The sequence below is a fragment of the Glycine soja genome, chromosome 9 (assembly GCF_004193775.1).
Source record: "Glycine soja cultivar W05 chromosome 9, ASM419377v2, whole genome shotgun sequence".
Classification (NCBI taxonomy): domain Eukaryota; kingdom Viridiplantae; phylum Streptophyta; class Magnoliopsida; order Fabales; family Fabaceae; genus Glycine; species Glycine soja.
The window spans coordinates 31,937,182-31,959,846 of NC_041010.1; the positions used below are offsets into that span (position 1 = coordinate 31,937,182).

At 33.1% G+C, this 22,665-nt stretch overlaps 1 pseudogene; it reads left to right on the forward strand.

Annotated features, from left to right (window-relative positions):
- Window positions 1-12,521: 12,521 nt before the first annotated feature.
- Window positions 12,522-19,967, forward strand: LOC114367249 (annotated as a pseudogene).
- Window positions 19,968-22,665: the final 2,698 nt, after the last annotated feature.

Consider the following 22,665-nt stretch of genomic DNA (forward strand, 5'->3'; position numbering starts at 1 on the left):
TGCACATTGCCAACAAAATTTAGTATTGTAGTCTCCTTACTGTTACCAAAACCGTAAAAAAAACAAATTGGTTCAGGAAACACATCCAACATTCACAATAAATATCGCAGCAGACCAATGAAGGAAAAGTACAGATTCTTAGCATGCACCATAGATTATACACCAATAAGGGGAATTATTTTATACCAAAGATATAAGGTTAACCAGTGATTAGGGAAAGGAGAAAAAAGAAGCGAGAGGAAGAGGTCACGATTCAAATCTCTAGTGATATTTCTAATAAAAGTAACAAATTATTTTTTACCGATAAAAAAAAAAGAAATTTTATACGTAGGTTTGCAGGTCGTGTAAAACTGTAGCATATATTAGTAGTCCCTGCATTATATTTTCTATTTTATATGATGTTTTAGTAAAAAATAAATCTAATTTACATTGTTAAATTACAAAATTAATAAAATATTAAATATTTTTAAATGGAATATCCTTAATAGAAGTAGTTATTATTGTGTAGTAAATGAAAAAAAAAAGTCTAACTAATTACATAGATAAATGATATATTAGAAAAATATTAATTGAAAAACCTTAAGATATGGTAGAAAAAGATGGAAATAGTAAAATTGAAAACAGAATAATTTTTTTAAAATTAAAATAGACTGTAGAAGGTGTAAGTCTCACATAATTTTTTTTTCCTTATTTATCTCATTATCTATCATATTTTTCTTATATCAAACACACTATTAAATGTCATAAAATGTAACGAAGGAAATAGTAATTAATTCTACGTTGTTGTTGAACTAGGATCTTGAGTCGGTGGTTAAATTAATTTTAAAAATAATAGATGATATAAAATGTAACGAATGAAGTAATAATTAATCCTACATTGTTGTTGAACTAGGATCTTGAGTCAGTGGGTAAATTAATTTTAAAAATAATAGATAATATAAAATGTAATGAACGAAGTAGTAATTAATCCTAAGTTGTTGAACTAGGATCTTGAGTCATGGGTAAATTAATTAATTTTAAAAATAATAGATAATAAAAAATTATTATCATAGAATTGAATAAAATGTGAGATGGAATGACATACAATTGGAAAAAAAAAAAAGTTAATCTAGAGATACTACAACTACTTAAAATATGTTAGTTAGTAGTTAGCTGGGCATTCTTTGGTTAAGATTCTCCCCAAAATGGTTGTATGCAATGATTACTTGCATATGCTTGTCGTGGACATAAGAGTCACTGAGCCAGCCAGTAGCATAACCTGAATAATTCTGAAGTTAATAAACTCGGCACTCAATGTGTCTATGGTCCTATTACTCCTTCAAATAATTTAACCAAAAGGATTATACCTCATTGGGGTATTAAGTAGCTGTTGGAAATGGTAATGGCACTCTAGCCCATAACAGCACCAATTAGGCCATCCGTGCAATTAAAGAGTGAGTTGTTTTGACCACTAGAACCAAAGATGGAGTGGCTGCCGCTACGTGCACCTAATAATATTGTTTGTGTATCTAACAATTTAAGTGAAGTGACAAAAATATTCTTCACTTAAATTTTAAAAACCCTCTCCCTCTCATTTCCCTCGTGCATTCCGTAATGCTTTCACCACAATGTAGCTTCTTCCTCCTCTTTCTCTGTGTTATCGTTGTCATGTCATCATCGTCGTCAGTTTCCATTGACTCCGTTCAAGTCGTCCACACCACCGTCATGATTTTCCATCGTCGAGATAAGTTTTTTTTTTTGTTTTCGTGATTTATTATCGCATTTGATATCCGTGTAACACATACGGATTATCCGTATGAGTTATACGGATTAACTAATTCGTATATCTCATACAAATTAGTTCATCCATATAATTCATACAGATTAGTTAATTCATATGTTTTTTTTCAATATTTTAATAAACTAATTTTATTTAAATTTTAACAGTAAATTTTTTTATTTATAAAAATATTATTTTGATTTTTGTTTTTAAATATATAGTTATTTTTTATTAAATATAAATATATTATTTTGTTTTTTTTTGCAAATAGTTATTGTTTAATTTTTAAATAAATAATATTATTTTGAATTATGTTTTTAAATAGTAATTGTTTTTTTAATTGTATATATATATTTTTTAAATAGTTATTGTTTATTTTTTAAATAAAAATAGATTAATTTGAATTATGTTTTTAAATAGTAATTTTTTTTAAATTGTAAATATATTATTTTATTTTTTGTTCCTAATTAGTTATTGTTTATTTTTTGAATAAAAATAAATTATTTTGAATTATGTTTTAAAATTGAAGTGAAGGGCATTTTAGGCCCTGGAAAGAACTTTCTTTTTAAGGTAGTCCTACCAATGTAAAAAGTGTGATAAACTTTTTGCATTGTTTTCCTTTTTCAGTATGTTCAAATAAACTTTTATAAAAATTTATAGAAGAAGCAAAATAAGAAAATGAAATGAAATTATATTTTCTATAAGTTCAAATTTATTTATGTTTTTTACTTTTATAAAAAAAATCAATTTTTAATGAAAAAATCAATTAGAACCTAAATGTTATATATAAAATAATTTCTTTGATAAAAATTTCGCAATTAATACATGTTGTATGACCACCATTCGTTTAAATTGGTCAATTCAATCGGTGCAACTAGAAATTGGTCTGATTGAATCCATTAACTAAAAAAACTTATTGATTTACCCCTTAGTTTGGCCTAATAGATAAACCATTCAAATAATAAAAGTTATTGATCCCTCCGTCTCGAATATAAATGATAAAAAATATTTATTTTTTATCTTAAATATAAATAAATTTTAATTTTATTTAATGAAATTATCTCTAAAATATATTTCATTTAATAAGATTCAAATTTTTTCTATATTTGATATCAAGTTTCAACTAATAATAGTTTAAAAAAAATATTTATTTTTAATTAAAAATAATACAATTTAATGAAATTAATTAATTTTTTTAATAAATGTGAAATATGGATGTTTTCTTATAACCGAGACCGAGTAATATTAACGGGTATAAATTGTCCAAAAGTAACTTGAGCTGTCCCTTTTCGATTTTTTTTAAAATTTAATCAAAAATATTTTCAAAATAAAAAATGCATACTTAAAAATTACATATAGGTATAAATTATTTTATTAATTATTATTAATTCTTTTATCTTTTAAAACATATAAATTTGTCATTTATAGTAATTTATAATTTGATATTATTTATTATTTAAAATATTGTACAATATTGAAATATATAAATTTAATTATTATCAAATTGACCTCGGTTCAACCGGTGAACCTATTTTCACTGGAATTTTTTAACAACATTAATGATAACAAATGCACCTTTATCATTGAGATTCAATGCTTTTGTAAGTTTTTTTATTTTTAAAAAATATTAATTATTTTTAGTAAATAACTTTGTTGCGTACTCTTTTCCACTTTTGGATTGTATGGGTCATTTTTGTTTAATAAGAGTAGTCGGGTAGACTTGCTTGTGAAAGTGGTTGAAACGTGCACTTTTTTTTGTGCATTTTAAGATATAGTTTCATACTAGAATTTATTATTGTAGTCCTATTATTGATAATTTTTTTTGGTATTGAATACTTTTCTTTTTGTTCATTTTAAGATCTAGTTTAATAGAATTTATTATTGTAGTCCTATTTATTGATATATTTTTTTGGTATTGAATTTTGTATTATTGTAGTCCTATTATGCTATAATCTACCACCTGTTGTTTAATTTGATCAACTCTGTCACTGCTCTATTTTGTGAGTTTTGCACGAACCAAGTGGGGGTATACGTGGCAATTTAAATAAGAGATGCACAATATTCAGGATCACAACTTAGATGTAGATGAATTTCAAACCTTAGATGAAAATCAAGTCATTCATGTTTTTTCCAATTTCACCAATTTCATCTTCCCCTTACTACATTTCTAAATCTGATACTAATAACCCCCAGTATATATAAAGGTTTAAGTATGCTTTCTCAAACCTCCACTTTTCTCACTCCTACTCAAATATGTGAGAAACTAATATCAAATAAATTTTATCTTCAAGATTCAAATTTGCTCTTAACAAGCATTTGATATATTATTTTATGTTTTTAATATAAACTCATTAAATAAGATTAAAATTTCTCAAGCATTTAATATATTTATTTTATGTTTCTTATTTCTTTCAATTGATCATTTTTAACATTTTTAGTTCTAGCTTGAATGAGTATTTTTTTTCAGAAATTATCAATAATTAAAACAAATTATTGATCATAATTCTAAAATATAACTTATATTTAAAATATTTATTATTACAAGTTTTAATTATAATCTAATTTGTATATTTAAAAGTAATTATTTATTATAAATTGTAATTGTATAAAATAAATATTTATTTTGTGCTATGTACAAACTAAAATAGCTAGATATTTTACTTCCTTTAAATTTTTATTTTATTTTTTTAAGAGTAATTCATCTGATCTCATTCCAAAACAGAAATCAAATTATATCAGATTGAAACACGAGGGCAACTTGGTGAGGAAATGTAGCATGCAGCTTCTTGCATTCTGTTTCAAACTTCACATGAGAGAACAAAGCCTGCGAAGCTATTATTATGGCCCATCTCAAACAAAGTACCTCAGCAACATCTGGTTGAACACATTCATTCATTCATTATGGCAGCACATTGGTTGCCGCAAAAACTCCTCTCCACATTTACTTGAATTTTCCGATAAAAGAGAGATAGACTGTTATGAAAGAAACACAACAACAACAACAACCAAATAATCTTGATATGTCAATACAACAAGCAAACGCAAGGGAGACAATCACAAATCAAAGGCCTAAAGGAAAGATAATCAAGCCTCAGTATTTGAAGGATTTTGCATAACAAACCTAGACTAGTAATGTTGAGCTGGCAGAGTTTGAGTGGTTGGAAGAGTATATGTTGTCGACAATATTACCTTCTCTGCACCTTTCTGTTATTTGCAAAAGATCCTGTTACCAATTTGTTAAAATTTGGTTAACAGTTTTGTTTGCATTATCAAGCCTTAGTGCCATATAACAATGAATCATGTAATAGAAAGCTATGAAGAAATAAGACTATCCTTTCTCATCTTTATTTCTAGAGGAGCCTAGTCCTTGAATGCTAGGAAAACTAGTGACAATAAATAGATTCATAACACTTTGGTGTTTTCATTGAGAGAGTTGAGAGACATGTACCTTCCTTACCACACCTTCATGGCTGAATCTACTCACTCGAAAACGAACCTGGACTGGATTGAGGAAGCAATTGCCAAATTGGCTTCCAATAAGCTTCACGTCACTACCAAGCTCAATGAGCTTATCAAGCGCATCATGGTTCTCAAAACCAACCAGCAACAATCTTCTTCGCCTTCGTCTTCCTCCACCAACCCTCCCCACGTTACCCCTTCTTCTCACCTCCCTCACATGAAGCTAGAAGTGCCCTGTTTAGATGGGACAGATCCCTCCGGGTGGATATTCAAGATTAATCAGTTCTTTGTGTACCATGTCACACCGGAACCCAAATGTCTCACAATCGCCTCCTTCTATATGGAGGGGCCGACTCTCGCATGGTTCCAGTGGATGATGAGAAATGGACAATTGACTTCATGGTCTGGATTGCTTCAAGCTCTTGAAGTGCGTTTTGCCCCTTTCCAGTACGAGGATCCAACATCACATCATCACACAACACATTTCAGTCATTTTCACAACATTCACGTACTCAAGGATCAAAATACAATGTCATCAAGTCAATCAATATTGATCAATACACAAGAATTATGCAACATATACACTAAGACTCAATCCTATATGCAATGTGGTATCCTGTCAATGAAAAACCACGTCGGGCGCCTAGGAGTACATGATAAGACAAACCACACACTAGCAAGTCAGGCCACTCTCACTAGGTAAGATCATAGGGAGATCAATCAGGGTCATGGTGTTTTGCGAGAATGCTCCAACCATATGGGATCAACATAGGCTTAAAGGAGCACTCAAACCGGGTGACCCCCAAGGCCTACACTCCGAAGAGTCCGTCAGGGTGTCTCCCTCCTGATTTAGGTCTAACCCAGAAAATATTTTAGCACACAGACTCTATCTATGAAATATACAAAATACACAACTCCTCAATTGTTCTCAAAATAGATTTAACTCATAGCCCTTTAAGGGTCTTAGCATTAACTCGTCGTCCTTTAAGGGTCTTAGCATTAACTCGTCGCCCTTAAAGGGTCTTAGCATTAACTCGTCGCCCTTAAAGAGACTTATAGTCGTGTGATTGTATAATTCATAGTTCATAACTCAATGCACACAACATCTCAATCACATACATAAATAATTTATCACATACACTCGATCTTAATCACAATGGTATAATCTCAATTAACACGTTATCACACCTCATGAATCATATACGTTTTACCTATGAACTATGTAATACACACAACTACTCAATTGTTTTCAAAATCATTTTAACTCGTCGGGTTCCCAAAGTGAATCTCATCACAATACTTGTCGCCCTTAAAGAGTCTTACAATTGTGTGATTGCACAGTTCATAACTCACAGCTCAATATACACATCTCAATACACATTTATTTCACCATTAATCACAGGTTCAAATTATCACATACTCACAATTTGAATCACCATTTCATAATCTCAATATAATAATTTATACAAAAATTTTATCACAACATGGGGAGTAAAACCCCTCAAATAATTTCGCACAATTATACAAAAATCAATTAATCAAAATCATAGATATAAAAAAAAAATAAAAACACCAAGATCACTCTATTTTATCAACTAATTTGCATCAGGACATCAATAATGTATTTATAATAATAAAGGAAAAATTATAATTTAATAAACATCCCAAAATAAACCTAATTTAATTTTCTAAGAATCCCTACACATGTTCATTCTAACCCCAATTGCGATAAACTCATCTCTTACCTCTAAGCGGGCTCACATGCCTTCCGACAGCGATAGCGGCATCTCTAGCAATTTTCTAAGATTTCTCAATTTTTTTCCTCTAATTGCTCCGATAGGGTTCCCAAACATCAAAGAGAAGAAGAGATTGAAGCCTCCATTTTATATTATCTACATGTGATTCTGTTTTCTCTCTCCATGGATATTATTTTGAAAATCCCAATGGCGAAGATGGGAGAAATTTAATGACCAAATACATATTAAAATTTTACGACAATCCACCGGTTAACGAATCTGAGATCATAGTTTTACCGAGACAGTTTTGGGTTTCTGCAGGAAAAGAAAAGGTTATGATGCGAAGTGTATTTCTCTAGCTCTGAGATGGTTTTAAAATTCCCAACGGTGAAAATGCTCAGAATTGAGTTGCAAACCTGGTGCTTAAGTTTCACGATGATCCAACGGTGAATAAGTCCAAGATCGTCATTTTTCTGAGACAGGTTTGGTGGTCTGCGAGAAAAAGATAGGGTTTTGAGAGGAGAAGGGAAAAAATGAAAATGAGAAGAAGAGGAGACATCACCGGTGTGAAAACTGACCTAACATCGTTATTTATACCTAGGATACTCACAACTTATTATTTACTCTATTTATTTATTTTTATAGTTTTATAAAAACAAACTATATTTTATTCTCTATCAAATGAATAAATAAAATATACTCTTTATTTTCTCTAAAATCATTATTTTAATTAATAAAGTTATTTCTCCTTATTTATTTAGTTATAAAAAAATCTTATCATTTTATAAAACTCTATTTATTTATAAATAATAATCATTTTTAATTTAGTCTACGAAAAATGGGATGTTATAGGGAGTTCTGGCTAAAATCTCTGGGCCCTATCCTTACTGACTATAATGAACTCACCATGAAATTTATACGTGATGACAACATTATAGAACTAAAAAGGGGTACTGATAGTGGCCTTCATTCAATCACACCTGCACAGCTCTGCTGCATGATCAAAACTAACAGTGTCAATGTTTATTTCTATATTCATATATTACCCTTTGAGCCCCCTTCAATCAAAACCAACACAACATCTACCCCGAGATTGAATCCTTAATTCATAAGTTCTCTTCCCAAGTCAAGTCAATGCTTAAAAGGGAAATCATTCAGCCCAGTACCAGTCCCTTCTCTTTACCCATCATGTTGGTTAAAAAGAGAGATGGAACATGGTGATTCTGTGTTGATTATTGTTAGTCGTTATTCACGACTTATTTTTGTATTGAATATTTGCACAAAACCAGTGTCTTACCTCCAATTTATGGTTCTTTTGTAGGAATTGTACATATTTTCATGTTTAGTGTGATTTTATATATTAGATACTCTCATTTTGTGAATTAATGTTGAAATCACTTCAATTTCAGGATAAAAGAAGATAAGGTTCAAGTAGTTGATGTCTCGCTAAGCGAGGCAGATCCGCTTAGCGAGTGGCATCCGCTAAGCGAGGCATACAGCTCGCTTAGCGGGTTAGGAAACCCTAGAAGATGATTGATTAGTCAGAGATGTGTTAGCCCAGCGCGCTGCTAGCTCGTCCAACGAGTAGGTTGTCTCTTCTTGCGCTTAGCGTGCCCAACTCGCTAAGCCAAAATTCACTTACTCTCGCTTAGCGAGCCTTCAGAAGCTGAAAAGTCCAAGAAGCCTTTAAAACACTGAAGTTGGCGAAAACTTGGAGAGAGAGTCAAAAAACATAGCACAAGTAGAAGCTGAAGCGATAGAAATAGAGCTGCTAAGAGAGTTTAGGTTAAAAGAGTGAAGTTAGGGTTTTAGGGGTTGAAGGAGACATCCTCAACCATTCTTTGCCATTTTCTGTCACTAAAATTTGTTCCGTCCTTATATTGAGAGCATATTTCTTGTAATGGAAGACTAAGCCTCTTGATTGGGAAGTTCTGCTAAACCCTTGATGTAATATTCTTTCACTATCTATTTAATGTTATTTTTATGTGTTCATTGCTTTTATCTATGCTTATTTTTACATGCTTGTGGCTTGATCACCCATTTGTATGTATAGTTAGGATTTTTAGCATTGGGAAATGCTTTAAAGCCTTAGAACTTGATAAAGCAAGCTAGAAATCTGTATGTCTAGGAATGGATTGCAGAGATCTAGTTCATATTATGTTGTAGACTTAATGCAACTCTTTTAGGCTAAGTTTGTTGAGGGATCAAGGACGAAGTTTAAAGAGAGTTAGGCTCATTCACTAAAGGGATCTTGGTCTGAGTAATTTCTCAGAATAAGAACACTAAGATAATGTTAAATAGACAAAAATACATAATAACATCAAGAGGAACTCAGTAGAACAACCCAACGTTTTTTACTTGACTGTTTTCGCTTCTATAATCCTAGATATTTAGTTTATACTCAACTAGACTGTAGTATAGAATTCAACTTGATATTTACTTTGCTTTTAGTTTATACAAATGTTTGCTTACTGAATGTACAGTGTCTGAGTGAAACAAATTCCATGTGGATATGATATTCAGTCTTACCGTTTTATATACTACTTGTGCGAATCGATACACTTGCCGACGTCATTCGAACAAGTTTTTGGCACCGTTGCTGAGGAATTTCTTTCCACTTAGATAGTATAATTTAGTTTGGAAACATTTATTTTTTATTCTTTGATTGATTTCGTGAATAGATAGTTAGAATTCATTTTTCTCCTTGACTTGGTTAACTACTGCTCTGTTTAGTGTTTCTTGTATGCGAGGTAATTCTTCAACATGGAATTTAGCTCCATTAGATTTGGAGATATAAGCTACTTGCAGGAGAAACAACGTAGAAACAAGGAGAAAAGCTTTGCAAGAGAGGAAAGTACAACCAAGTTCGAAGATAGCTCATTTGTTTGAATCATCTTCAGCATTTCCAGACTTAAGGGAATCTGAAGTTCGTGCGTCTAAAGCACATATCATGGCTGAAGATCAACAACAGAGGGTGACTTTTGAGGACTATTCTAGCTCTACCGTGCCGCAATCTTTTACAAGTATTGCGCGGCCGGAAGACCAAGCTCACAACATCACATATCCCCATTCCTTGATCCAGCTAATTCAAGGAAATTTGTTTCATGGATTGCCAAATGATCGAGGTCGTACTCGAATCAAATAAACATTAAAAATGCAGTATCTAGGAAGTGATCCTATGTCCTCTCCCAGTGAACAATGATTGTCCAAACGTTCATAACATATAACAATAAAACAGTAACAAATTGGGGGGGGGGGTTGTTTGTTTTTGCAAATTAAACAACAAGCAACTTGAATAAAAAAATAACAGAACTAAAACATGTTGTTTCCCCTTGATTCAAAAGCAAGTCTCTTATCCTAGGTTACGAGAATTTATCCCTAATCAGTTCAACCACTTAATCCAACCCAAAATTAATTTACTAACCGAAAATTAACATAAGGTTGTCATTATGTGATTAAGCAACACATACACCAATTAATCCCTCTCACATGTCCATTAAGCATGAACGAAACTGATCATTAAGTATGAACGTAAATTAAGCACAAAGACAATTAATCAAACATTAAGCATGCATGAATTAATAGCAACAAATACAGAGCAATTAGTGAAGGGAAAAAACTGATCAGAATTCAATAGTAATAACAAAACCTCAAAGAGAGTTGTGCTTAATCCTCAAGAGAAAACAACACGGGAGACTTTGTCTTCCATTAATTAGCAGAAATGAAAACGAATTCAAAGGTAGAGGCAGAAAACGAAATTGCAATTTGAAGCAGAAAACAAAATTTGATTGTTATGTGAACAGTGCGCGTGAACAATAATGCGAAACTGAAAATGCAAAACCCTAAAATTTTTCTCCTATGTCAACAGTCTCCTTTTATACTTCAAAGTCTGTATGTAAAGTGCAAAAAAAGGGTCACTTCTCACCAAGTGCTAGAACACAGTTGCCGCTTATGACTTATCCTTTCTCAGCAAGTAGCATTGAAGTGTACTTAGTGTGCACATATATACTAATAGAGGGTCACCTTAATTTCTCATTCTCACCAAGTAGTCTCTTGACTAGTTTTCAGCTCTGTTGCAATTCTCTCTTCCACCATTTTCCTAGCTAGCAAATTAACATTTTATATACTCAATCCAATTCAGAAAAAACTCTTACAAAAAAGTTCATAGCTTTTCATGGAGCCTTCGAGTTATCAAGGTAAGAATATAGGATGTAAAGTGTGTGCATGATAAGCGTCTGTGTTGTTTTTCTATATATTCCAGTTCTTTTGAATTAAGTGTTATATTATATGATATCTTTGCTTCTAATTGGATCATTTTTTTTTTCAAATCTGGCTTTCATGGGTGGTTTTGATTCACTAACAGCGTGTTTGGAAACTTATTTCAGATACAGGAATCACGTCTGGAACGTGGAAGCTATAAGTATTAGCTTCTCAAAATCACATCTAAAACGTGAAAAATCACATCCCAAACACGCTATAAAAATAGCATAGAAACTTAGTTTTTTTTTCCTGAAAGAAGTGGTTGAACCGTCGTCCACTTATATTTTCTTAGTGTACTTACAGTTTTCATGCATGCATTTTGAGAGTTCAATATAAAATCCTTATTGTAGTCCCATTTTGCTGGAATGCACGGCATGTACATTATTCTATGTTCACTGTGTCAGTACTCCACTAAATGATGCATATACACATGCTAGGTACCCATTTGAGGCATTGAATATGGATAAATAGCCATTAAAAAATGAAAATGAAAAGAAAACTGGTATGCAGCTTGTGTACGGCTTATCTGTACCATTTTTTTTCTTTTACCAAAAACCTGATATTTGATGCAGTTGGACCATACATATTTGATACCAATTAGCCTAGTTTTGCTGACAACAACAAAAAGGCCATTTTCCTCCAATAAGATAGCGACACAGTGGCCCCCGATGTTGACAAAGTGTGTAAAAAGTTATTATTACTATTGTTGTGATTAATCAATTATTGGTATTCCTTAGTTTGTTGGTTGGCTTTTATCATAGATTATTTATAATTTATTATGAGCTTGTTAATGAATTTATTATCCTAAGTTGTTTATCAAGATAATTGCTTCCTTTAATTTTTATGCTATACTCTGAAAGTCATGTGATTTTATCTTTAATACACTGCTGTCATGTTTTGTAGTATCAACTTTAAATGTCTTATCGATATTTTATTTTTATATTTTTTGCAAAAAATTAATTAACCTACTGTATACGGTACATGTAATCATGTAATTTATTCGACCTTTGTTAAATACTACTTTTATTTCTATTTATAACAAAAAACTTACTATATAAAATATATAGTATCATTTATTTCTTATAAAAAAACATCAGATAATGATTCACTTAATTCATGTCTCAAATTAGTAGATTGAATAAGAAGTGAGTCTCAGGTTGGATTTTCATGCATTAATTCTTACAAAGTTACTAACCAATTGGCTTTCCATTTCAGGAAATTGTACCAAACAAAATTCTATTGGGTGTTGACCTAGAAGTGGAGGCTTGAATATTTGTTTGGAAATTGTTGTTTGTTTAACCACAACAATGGAATTGGCTCCTCCTCCAACAGTTGTTTTTGGCTCAATAGCCTTTGCAGTCTTCTGGGTTCTAGCAGTTTTCCCATGTGTGCCTTTTCTACCCATTGGGAGAACTGCAGGGTCCCCTTCTAGGTGCAATGTTTATGGTCGTATTAAAAGTTCTCAGTCCAGATCAAGCTTTTGCTGCAATTGATCTCCCAATTCTTGGTCTTCTTTTTGGGACAATGGTTGTCACAGTTTTTCTTGAAAGAGCAGACATGTTCAAGTACTTGGGGAAATTGCTCTCTTGGAAAAGCCAAGGACCAAAAGACTTACTTTGTAGAATTTGTCTCATTTCTGCCATCTCAACTGCTTTTTTCACCAATGACACCTCTTGTGTTGTATTGACTGAATTTGTGTTGAAAATTGCAAGGCAACATAACCTCCCACCTTACCCTTTCCTTCTTGCACTTGCTTCAAGTGCTAATATTGGATCCTCAGCAACCCCAATTGGGAACCCCCAGAATCTAGTTATAGCTATTCAAGGTAAAATATCATTTGGGAGCTTTCTCACTGGTATTCTACCAGCTATGGTTGTAGGAGTTGTAGTAAATGTTGTAATTCTTATAGCCATGTATTGGAGGGTGTTAACTATTCACAAGGATGAAGAGGATCCAATTTCAGAAGTTTCTGAAGAGGAGGTTATTTCCCATCAGTTTTCTCCAGCCACAATGTCACATTGTGCATCCTTTAATTTGTTGAAATATAAACTTGATTTGGGCCCAAATTAATTATTTGGTTCCTTGGACTTAGTTATTTTGGGCTTAAGTAATTATGGGTCATGTTTCTAGAAAATTCTTGTACTGTTTCGAGTGTCTAGATATTTCTTATGGTTGTAATATTCTCTAGAATACTCTTTGGATCTCTAGAGTTGAGAACTCTCTAGAATTAGTGTGTCTAGAGTTCTCCTTAGAGTAGTATAAATAGAGATGTAATCCTACACATTTGTATGAAGCAAAAATACAAAGTTCTCTCCTCCATAAAGAATTCTCCTTCCTATCAAGTGTCTATTCAAAGTCTCCAATATTCCTAAACACTTTTCCTAAACATAAAAAGCCTTATTTCCAACAAAGTGATATCAAAGCTTCAAGATCCTCAAAAGATGGCGAATGGAGGTTTTCCTTTCCAAATGCCGATGCTCACAAAGAACAACTATGATAATTGGAGTATCAAGATGAAGGCGCTACTAGGAGCTCAAGATGTGTGGGATATCGTAGAGAATGGCTTCGAGGAGCAAGATGAAGCCTCGCTAAGCCAAGGTGTAAAGGAGACGTTGAAGGAGTCAAGAAAGAGAGACAAGAAAGCTCTCTTTCTCATTTATCACTTGGTGGATGAAGATACATTTGAGAAGATATCCAACGCAACGACGGCCAAAGAAGCATGGGATAAGCTTCAAACTTGCAACAAAGGAGTTGAGCAGGTAAAAAAGATTCGTCTTCAAACTCTTAGAGGTGACTTTGAGCGTTTGTTTATGGAGGAGTCCGAGTCAATTTCTGATTATTTTTCTCGAGTATTGGCCGTAGTCAATCAACTTAAAAGAAATGGTGAAGATGTTGATGAGGTGAAGGTCATGGAAAAAATACTTCGAACTTTAAATCCAAGTTTTGACTTCATTGTTACCAACATTGAAGAAAACAAGGATTTAAAGACCATGACTATTGAGCAACTCATGGGTTCCTTACAAGCATACGAAAAAAAACAAAAGAGAAAAATTAAACAAAAGGAGGCTACGGAGCAACTACTACAACTCAACGTAAAGGAAGCAAACTATGCAAATTACAAGAGCCAAAGAGGACGAGGTCGCGGCCAAGATCGTGGACGTGGACGAGGACATGGAGGAGAAGGAAGAGGTGGTTACAACAACCACTCCAACAAATTCAACAATGGAGAAAGAATTTGGAATCCACAAGTAACAAGAGGTCGTGGAAGAGGAAATTCATGGTCGAGGTATGACAAATCACAAATCAAGTGCTTCAATTGCAACAAGATTGGTCACTACGCATCCGAGTGTAGATTCTCGAAGAAGGTTGAAGAGAAAGCTAACTTTGTAGAAGAAAAAGGCGGAGAAGAAGAAACTTTGCTACTCGCGTGCCAAAACAAATTTGAAGAGAAAAGAAACAAGTGGTACCTCGACACCGGCGCAAGCAACCACATGTGCGGCGATAAAAGCATGTTCGTGGAGATCAATGAAGTGGCAACTGGCGATGTCTCATTTGGAGACGACTCAAAGATACCAGTCAAAGGCAAAGGTAAAATTCTCATACGTTTGAAGAATGGGAGTCATCAATTCATATCCAATGTCTACTATGTGCCTAACATGAAGAATAATATTTTGAGCTTGGGACAATTATTAGAGAAAGGCTATGACATCCATTTGAAAGAACATAGTCTTTTCTTAAGAGATTGTAGACATAACTTGATTGCTAAGGTGCCTATGTCAAAGAATAGAATGTTCCTCTTGAACATTCAAAATGATGTGGCAAAGTGTCTCAAGGCTTGCTATACCGACTCTTCATGGCTATGGCATCTACGGTTCGGGCACCTCAACTTCGACGGTCTAGAACGTTTAGCGAAGAAGGAGATGGTGAGAGGCTTGCCTAGCATCAACCACCCAGACCAACTTTGCGAATGATGTCTAATTGGGAAGCAATTTCGTAAAAGTTTTTCAAAGGAATCAACAACAAGAGCAACAAAGCCGCTAGAGCTCATACACACTGATGCCTATGGACCAATCAAACCCAATTCATTTGGTAAGAATAAGTACTTTCTCCTCTTTATTGATGATTATTCCAGAAAAACCTGGGTTTATTTCTTGAAGGAGAAATCAGAAGTGTTTGAAAACTTTAAGAAGTTCAAAGCCCTCGTGGAGAAAGAAAGTGGTCTTTCCATCAAGGCCATGAGATCTGATCGAGGAGGAGAGTTCACTTCAAATAAGTTCAACAAATATTGTGAAGACCATGGAATCCGTCGCCCACTGACAGTGCCAAGATCGCCACAACAAAATGGAGTAGCAGAGAGAAAGAACCGGACCATACTTAACATGGTGCGAAGCATGCTCAAGAGCAAGAAGATGCCGAAGGAGTTTTGGGCTGAAGCAGTGGCATGTGCAGTTTACCTAACAAATCGTTCTCCAACAAGAAGCGTGCATGAGAAGACACCATAAGAAGCATGGAGTGGAAGGAAGCCCGGGATCTCTCACCTCAAAGTGTTTGGAAGCATTGCCTATAACCATGTTCCAGACGAAAAGAGGACAAAGCTCGATGATAAAAGCGAGAAGTACGTGTTTGTGGGTTACGACTCAAGATCCAAGGGGTACAAGCTCTATAATCCAAATAGTAGAAAGATCGTCATAAGTCGCGACGTGGAGTTCGACGAAGAAGATTGTTGGGATTGGAGTGTTCAAGAAGATAAGTATGATTTTCTTCCTTATTTTGAAGAAGATGATGAAATTGAACAACCAATCATAGAGGAACATATTACACCACCTGCCTCACCGACACCAAGGCTGGATGAAACAAGTTCAAGTGAGAGGACACCGCGACTAAGGAGCATTGAAGAGATTTATGAGGTAACCACAAACCTAAACGACATTAACCTCTTTTGTCTTTTTGGTGATTGTGAGCCTCTAAGCTATCAAGAAGCGGCGGAAAACATAAAGTGGAAAGACGCCATGGACGAAGAAATCAAGTCAATCACGAAGAATGATACGTGGGAACTTACTACACTTCCACGAGGACACAAAGCAATTGGAGTAAGATGGGTGTACAAGGCAAAGAAGAATGCTAAAGGAGAAGTGGAGAGATACCAAGCAAGATTGGTGGCTAAAGGCTATAGTCAAAGACAAGGAATTGACTATGATGAGGTATTTTCTCCTCTTGTTCGTCTTGAAACTATTAGACTGATCATTTCTTTGGCAGCCCAAAATAAATAGAAGATCTATCAAATGGATGTGAAGTCAGCCTTCTTGAATGGTTTTCTCGAAGAAGAAGTCTATATTGAGCAACCACTGGGCTATGAAGTAAAAGGGCAAGAAGAAAAAGTCTTGAAGTTGAAGAAGGCGTTGTACGGTCTCAAGCAAGCACCGAGAGCTTGGAATGTTCGAATCGACAAGTACTTTCAAGACAAGAACTTCATCAAGTGTCCATATGAGCATGCACTCTATATCAAAGCGCAAAGTGGAGATATTTTGATTGTGTGTTTGTATGTAGATGACTTGATCTTTACAGGGAACAATCCAAGCATGTTCGAAGAGTTCAAGAAAGATATGTCAAATGAATTTGAAATGACGGATATGGGGCTCATGGCATATTATCTTGGCATCGAAGTAAAACAAGAAGACAAAGGAATTTTCATCACCCAAGAAGGCTATGCCAAAGAAGTCCTTAAGAAGTTCAAGATGGATGACGCCAATCCAGTTGGCACCCCGATGGAATGTGGCAGCAAGTTGAGCAAGCATGAAAAAGGAGAGAATGTGGATCCAACTCTTTACAAGAGTTTGGTTGGAAGTTTACGTTACTTGACATGTACAAGGCCGGATATTCTCTATGCTGTAGGAGTAGTAAGTCGCTACATGGAAGCTCCAACCACAACTCACTTCAAGGCGGCAAAGAGAATCCTTCGATACATCAAAGGTACAACAAACTTTGGCTTGCACTATTACTCTTCTGACAATTATAACATTGTTGGCTATAGTGATAGCGATTGGAGTGGAGACTTGGATGATAGAAAGAGCACTACTGGTTTTGTGTTCTTTATGGGAGATACTGCTTTCACTTGGATGTCAAAGAAGCAACCAATAGTTACACTATCAACTTGTGAAGCCGAGTATGTCGCTGCCACATCATGCGTTTGTCATGCAATTTGGCTAAGGAACTTGTTGAAAGAGATAAAAATGCCACAAGAAGAACCTATGGAAATATGTGTTGACAATAAATCAACACTCGCTTTGGCAAAGAATCCAGTCTTTCATGAAAGAAGTAAGCACATCGACACCCGTTACCACTTCATAAGAGAATGCATTGAGAAGAAGGAGGTAAAGTTGAAGTATGTGATGTCTCAAGATCAAGCTACCGACATTTTCACAAAGCCACTTAAGTTGGAAACTTTCGTGAAGCTAAGGAGTATGCTTGGAGTCACAAATCAAGTTTAAGGGGGGATGTTGAAATATAAACTTGATTTGGGCCCAAATTAATTATTTGGTTCCTTGGACTTAGTTATTTTGGGCTTAAGTAATTATGGGTCATGTTTCTAGAAAATTCTTGTACTGTTTCGAGTGTCTAGATATTTCTTATGGTTGTAATATTCTCTAGAATACTCTTTGGATCTCTAGAGTTGAGAACTCTCTAGAATTAGTGTGTCTAGAGTTCTCCTTAGAGTAGTATAAATAGAGATGTAATCCTACACATTTGTATGAAGCAAAAATACAAAGTTCTCTCCTCCATAAAGAATTCTCCTTCCTATCAAGTGTCTATTCAAAGTCTCCAATATTCCTAAACACTTTTCCTAAACATAAAAAGCCTTATTTCCAACATAATTATCATGAATGCAATGCCAGTCTAGAAACTACTAATGATCTTCAAAACCCTTCTCAAGTTCATGCTATCAGAAACCAAACAACTCCAATTGTAAGTGAAGTTCAGATGGTTCTTAGTAGCACAAAGGATTCCACAACAAACACAAATGCATCCAAGGAGGGGACAAATGATGCAAAGGAGGAAACTAATATTCCTTCAAAAGTTGTTGCAATAGTAGTAGATAAACCTATAGAAGCACATGCTGTTATGCACTCTTCACAAGGAAAGGTGGACTATTTGAGCATAAAATGGAAAAGGATAGTGTGGAAATCTTGTGTTTATGCAATCACATTGGTAATGGTGATTGCAATGCTTCTTGGTGTAAATATGGCATGGGCTGCAATTGCAGCTGCAATTACTTTGGTGGGTCTGGATATTAAAGATGCAGGGCCAAGCATAGACAAGGTAAAACTTATATAATATAATTTCTTGTACAAATCTCCTTTTATTGTTATTATTGTGCCCATTGAACTTTGAACAATCTCTTACAGTGTTTTATTCTTCTTGGAACAGGTCTCTTATTCATTGTTGATATTCTATTCTTCTGTGGAATGTTTATCACAGTAGATGACTTCAAGAAAACTGAAATTCCAGGTGCTCTTTGGGACTTAATGGAGCCTTATTCTCGAATAGACCATGCTAGTGGAATAGCTATACTGGCTATAGTTATACTTATACTTGTCCTATCAAATTTGGCTTCAAATGTACCAACAGGTAAGTGGATGATAACTTGCCAAAATAATTATTTTTCTCATATAACTTGTTCGGTGACGGATCTAAAAATTTCATGTGTTTGGAGACAATATAATATGCGCATTATACATCTAAATGAAGCAATAGATACTTTCTAATAGTTTTTTTAAAAAAAAATTCTCTTATTATTTGAAATTCATGAGGGTTCCATTACTTTAGTGTAGATTGTAAAGTTTTGAAATTTTTAAAAACTAAATACAGTTTTAGTTTTGAGTTTTTTTTCTTTTCAATTTTTTGATACAAATAGGAATGACTTTGGTGAAGAAGCGGATGCTCTGTCTAAAAATACATATTTGACACCTCTATAAAACAGAAGTGAGGGGTAAGAAAAAATTACGAGGGAAAAGAGTTGTTAGCCAAGCCAAGAGTGAGAAGAGAAAGAAAAAAAAAAGGCTAAGAATGAGAACGCGAATCGTTTCGTTCCCTTGCTTCATGTGTAGGGTTTCTTCCATTTCCCTTTGTTGTTCCTTTTCATTTTCTCTGTGCATGTGAATTTCACCCAATAAAAAACAAATTGAGGCTAATATTTTTCAGAACAAGAGTATTTAGTAAATGGTAAATCTTCAAATGACTTGGGTTGTAAATTATTTATATTGTTTATAAGAAATTTATTTATTAAATTAATGAAATAAAATATTTTAAAATCATGTGTGTGAGTGTGAAACATGATATATTTATTTTTCCCATGTTCTACTAATCATTATTAATTATATATAGTACTTAATATGTAGCAATATTTTGTGGTGAACATAAGATGTTCATCCTTACCAGGAGCCATTTTAATCTAATGTATCAAAACATTCTCTTTATGTTTTCTAGTTCTATTGCTTGGAGCAAGAGTTGCAGCCTCAGCTGCTGCAATTTCCAAAGAAGATGAGAAGAGGGCATGGTTAATCTTGGCTTGGGTGAGCACCATAGCAGGGAACTTTTCACTATTAGGATCAGCTGCAAACTTGGTAGTGTGTGAACAAGCTCGCAAAGCTCCAAACATTGGATACACATTAACCTTTTGGACCCACCTAAAATTTGGCCTTCCTTCCACTCTTATAGTCACTGCTATTGGGTTGACACTCATAAAATGAAAAAAAAAAAAAAAACACTACTAAATTGTAAAGAATCCTATCATAGAAATTTACACTAGAAAAATCGGTTTATTGTATAATGTATTTTAAGGCTATGTGCGAAAAGTTTGTTTAGGAATAATTTTTTAAAATTTCAACTTGTAATAAAATGTCAGTTTAGGAATTATGTGAAATATTATAACTTTCTTCTATAATAGCTCTAGTTAGTGCACTCACATCACATGCTACCCTTTTTCAACTTTATGTCCCTCGTGTTGCCATGATCTGAAAAGCGCTTCTTATCAAAGGTTAGGTGGTTGGTTTTCAACATATTTTAAGAGATTAAAGGAAGTAATTAAACGTGTATAAACATGTCTATTCTCTATCTGTGAATTGTCAATTGTTGTATCAATTAATAATGCTAATTTTGCCAATGTACAATATTAACAAAATAAAAGTTTATAACTAGTCAACCTTCGTTCATATAATTTCGTTGGATTTACTTTTTAGTCTCGGAATTTTCATACCGTGTAATCTAGTTGCTGAATTTTATAAATAAATAAAAAGTGCTTTTAGTCCTTAAACTTACTCCTTAATTTCTACATTTTTTAGTTTGAGGTTGTGAGAAACAACTAAAAACACTTTTTTTTAAAATTTCAGGATTAAATTACATAATATGAAATTTTGAAACTAAAAACATATTTTATCTGTATTTTACCTTAGTAACCAAAAAAAATAATTCCAGATTTTAGTCTTTCAAAAGTTAAAATTGCAGTTTTAACAACAACAAAAAAACAGAGAGAAATTATAAATTAAAAAATGAATGGAAAAAAAAGACCAAAATATAAAGTGAATCACAAATTAAAAATACAGCCCAATAATTAAATCCAATTGCAACAAAAAAAACACAAACAATACATTTTTTACCATACTTTTTTTAACATATTTTATTATATTTTAATGATTATTTAAATTATAAAATTATGTGTAGAACTCATTAAATAAAACATGAAAACCATAAAAATTATAATTTCTAATAAATCATAGTCAATATGAAATTACAAAAAATATACTCAGGAAGTTTAGGATGTTTAACTCAGTTAATTTACGAGAGTGCATAAATTATAAATTATTGTAAATTTTCTTTTTTTTAGAAGCATGGTCTATAAATATATAGAGAACAGATATAGCACTTAAAAAATGGTATATAATAGTATAAAAAATGCTATTTATAGATGATTTTGGCGTAGTGAAAAGAAAAATTAAAAAGAAGACACGGTTGGGTCAGTGAGGGGGACAGTATCCTTAGGTTTTCGTCAACAGCATTTATGAAGAAAAAAAAAAGGTGACCAAATAAAAGTAAGCAGAAGGAACTATAAGCCCATTTCTGCTAAGAATGAACGAAACTAGAGAAGAGCTTTAACCACTCCTAAAAAAAATGATTTTTTACGATAGTTAAAAAGGATTTTTAATGACAATTTTGAACCGTGGTTGTAGATAACGTCATTAAAACGATATTATTTTTTGCAACGGTTATTATAATAATCATCTTTAAAAGTTGGTATATTCAAAGACGATTATTTGCTACTAACCGTCTTTAAATGTGATGTCTGACAAACTTTCAAAGATGGTTATTTGTTATTAATCGTCTTTAAATGTCATGTTGACAAATCTTTTAAGGATGGTTATTCATTATTAACTGTCTTTAAATGTGATGTCTGATAAACTTTCAAAAACGGTTATTTGCTAATAACGATTTGATGTCTGACAAACTTTCAAAGACGGTTATTTGCTATTAACCGTCTTTGAATGTGATGTCTGACATACTTTCAAAGACGATTATTTGTTATTAACCATCTTTAAATGTGATGTCTGACAAACTTTCAAAGACGGTTATTTACTACTAATCGTCTTTGAATGTGATGTCTAACAAACTTTCAAAGACGGTTATTTGTTATTAACCGTCTTTAAACGCATTATTTCTAAGACAGTTTTTAAGGAATAACCGTCTTAGAAAGGGATTTATATTATTAATCCTTGCTTTTTTCGTTTATGTTATATGCTCTTAAATATCCAAAAAATAATATAAGTAAGAAATATTGGATTGGATATTCTATTCATGTTACAAAATGACCTTAAAGCATGTTTACAAAATACAATAAATGCATGTATAAATTGGGAAAAATTATGAATAAGATCTTCTATCCTTTTCTGTGGACCTAGCTAGTAATATAAACTGGTAAAAATTATGAAAAGGAATAACATATAACCTAAATTTAATATTGGCAAAGGGTTCAATGAGCATCATCATCAGCCTTGTTCTCTGCTAGAACTGCATTAACATTTCAATTTGAAAATTTTGAATAGATAGGGATCATTCATATCATATACCTTTTTGAAAGAGATTCCCAAATAAGAGTAAGGGATGTTGTTAATAGATAGGAATATTTGGTTTGTGTAACGACGCTTGTGCTGCAACTGCTTCCTTGAGTTTTCGTTTAGGCCACATGGAGGGACTCGCGGTACAGGAAGGTACCATTTCTCTTCCTGTCGTCGAAGTTCTTGTCGAAAAGAAGATGGACCATTAGCATCTGGAGCTAGAACCCCTTCGTCTATATGGACAAAAGTATCTAGAATTTGCTGTGAAAATACCAAAATTTAGAATGGACTAGTTCATGAAACTGGAGTCATACATGGTGTGCATTATTCAATCCTGTAAAACATA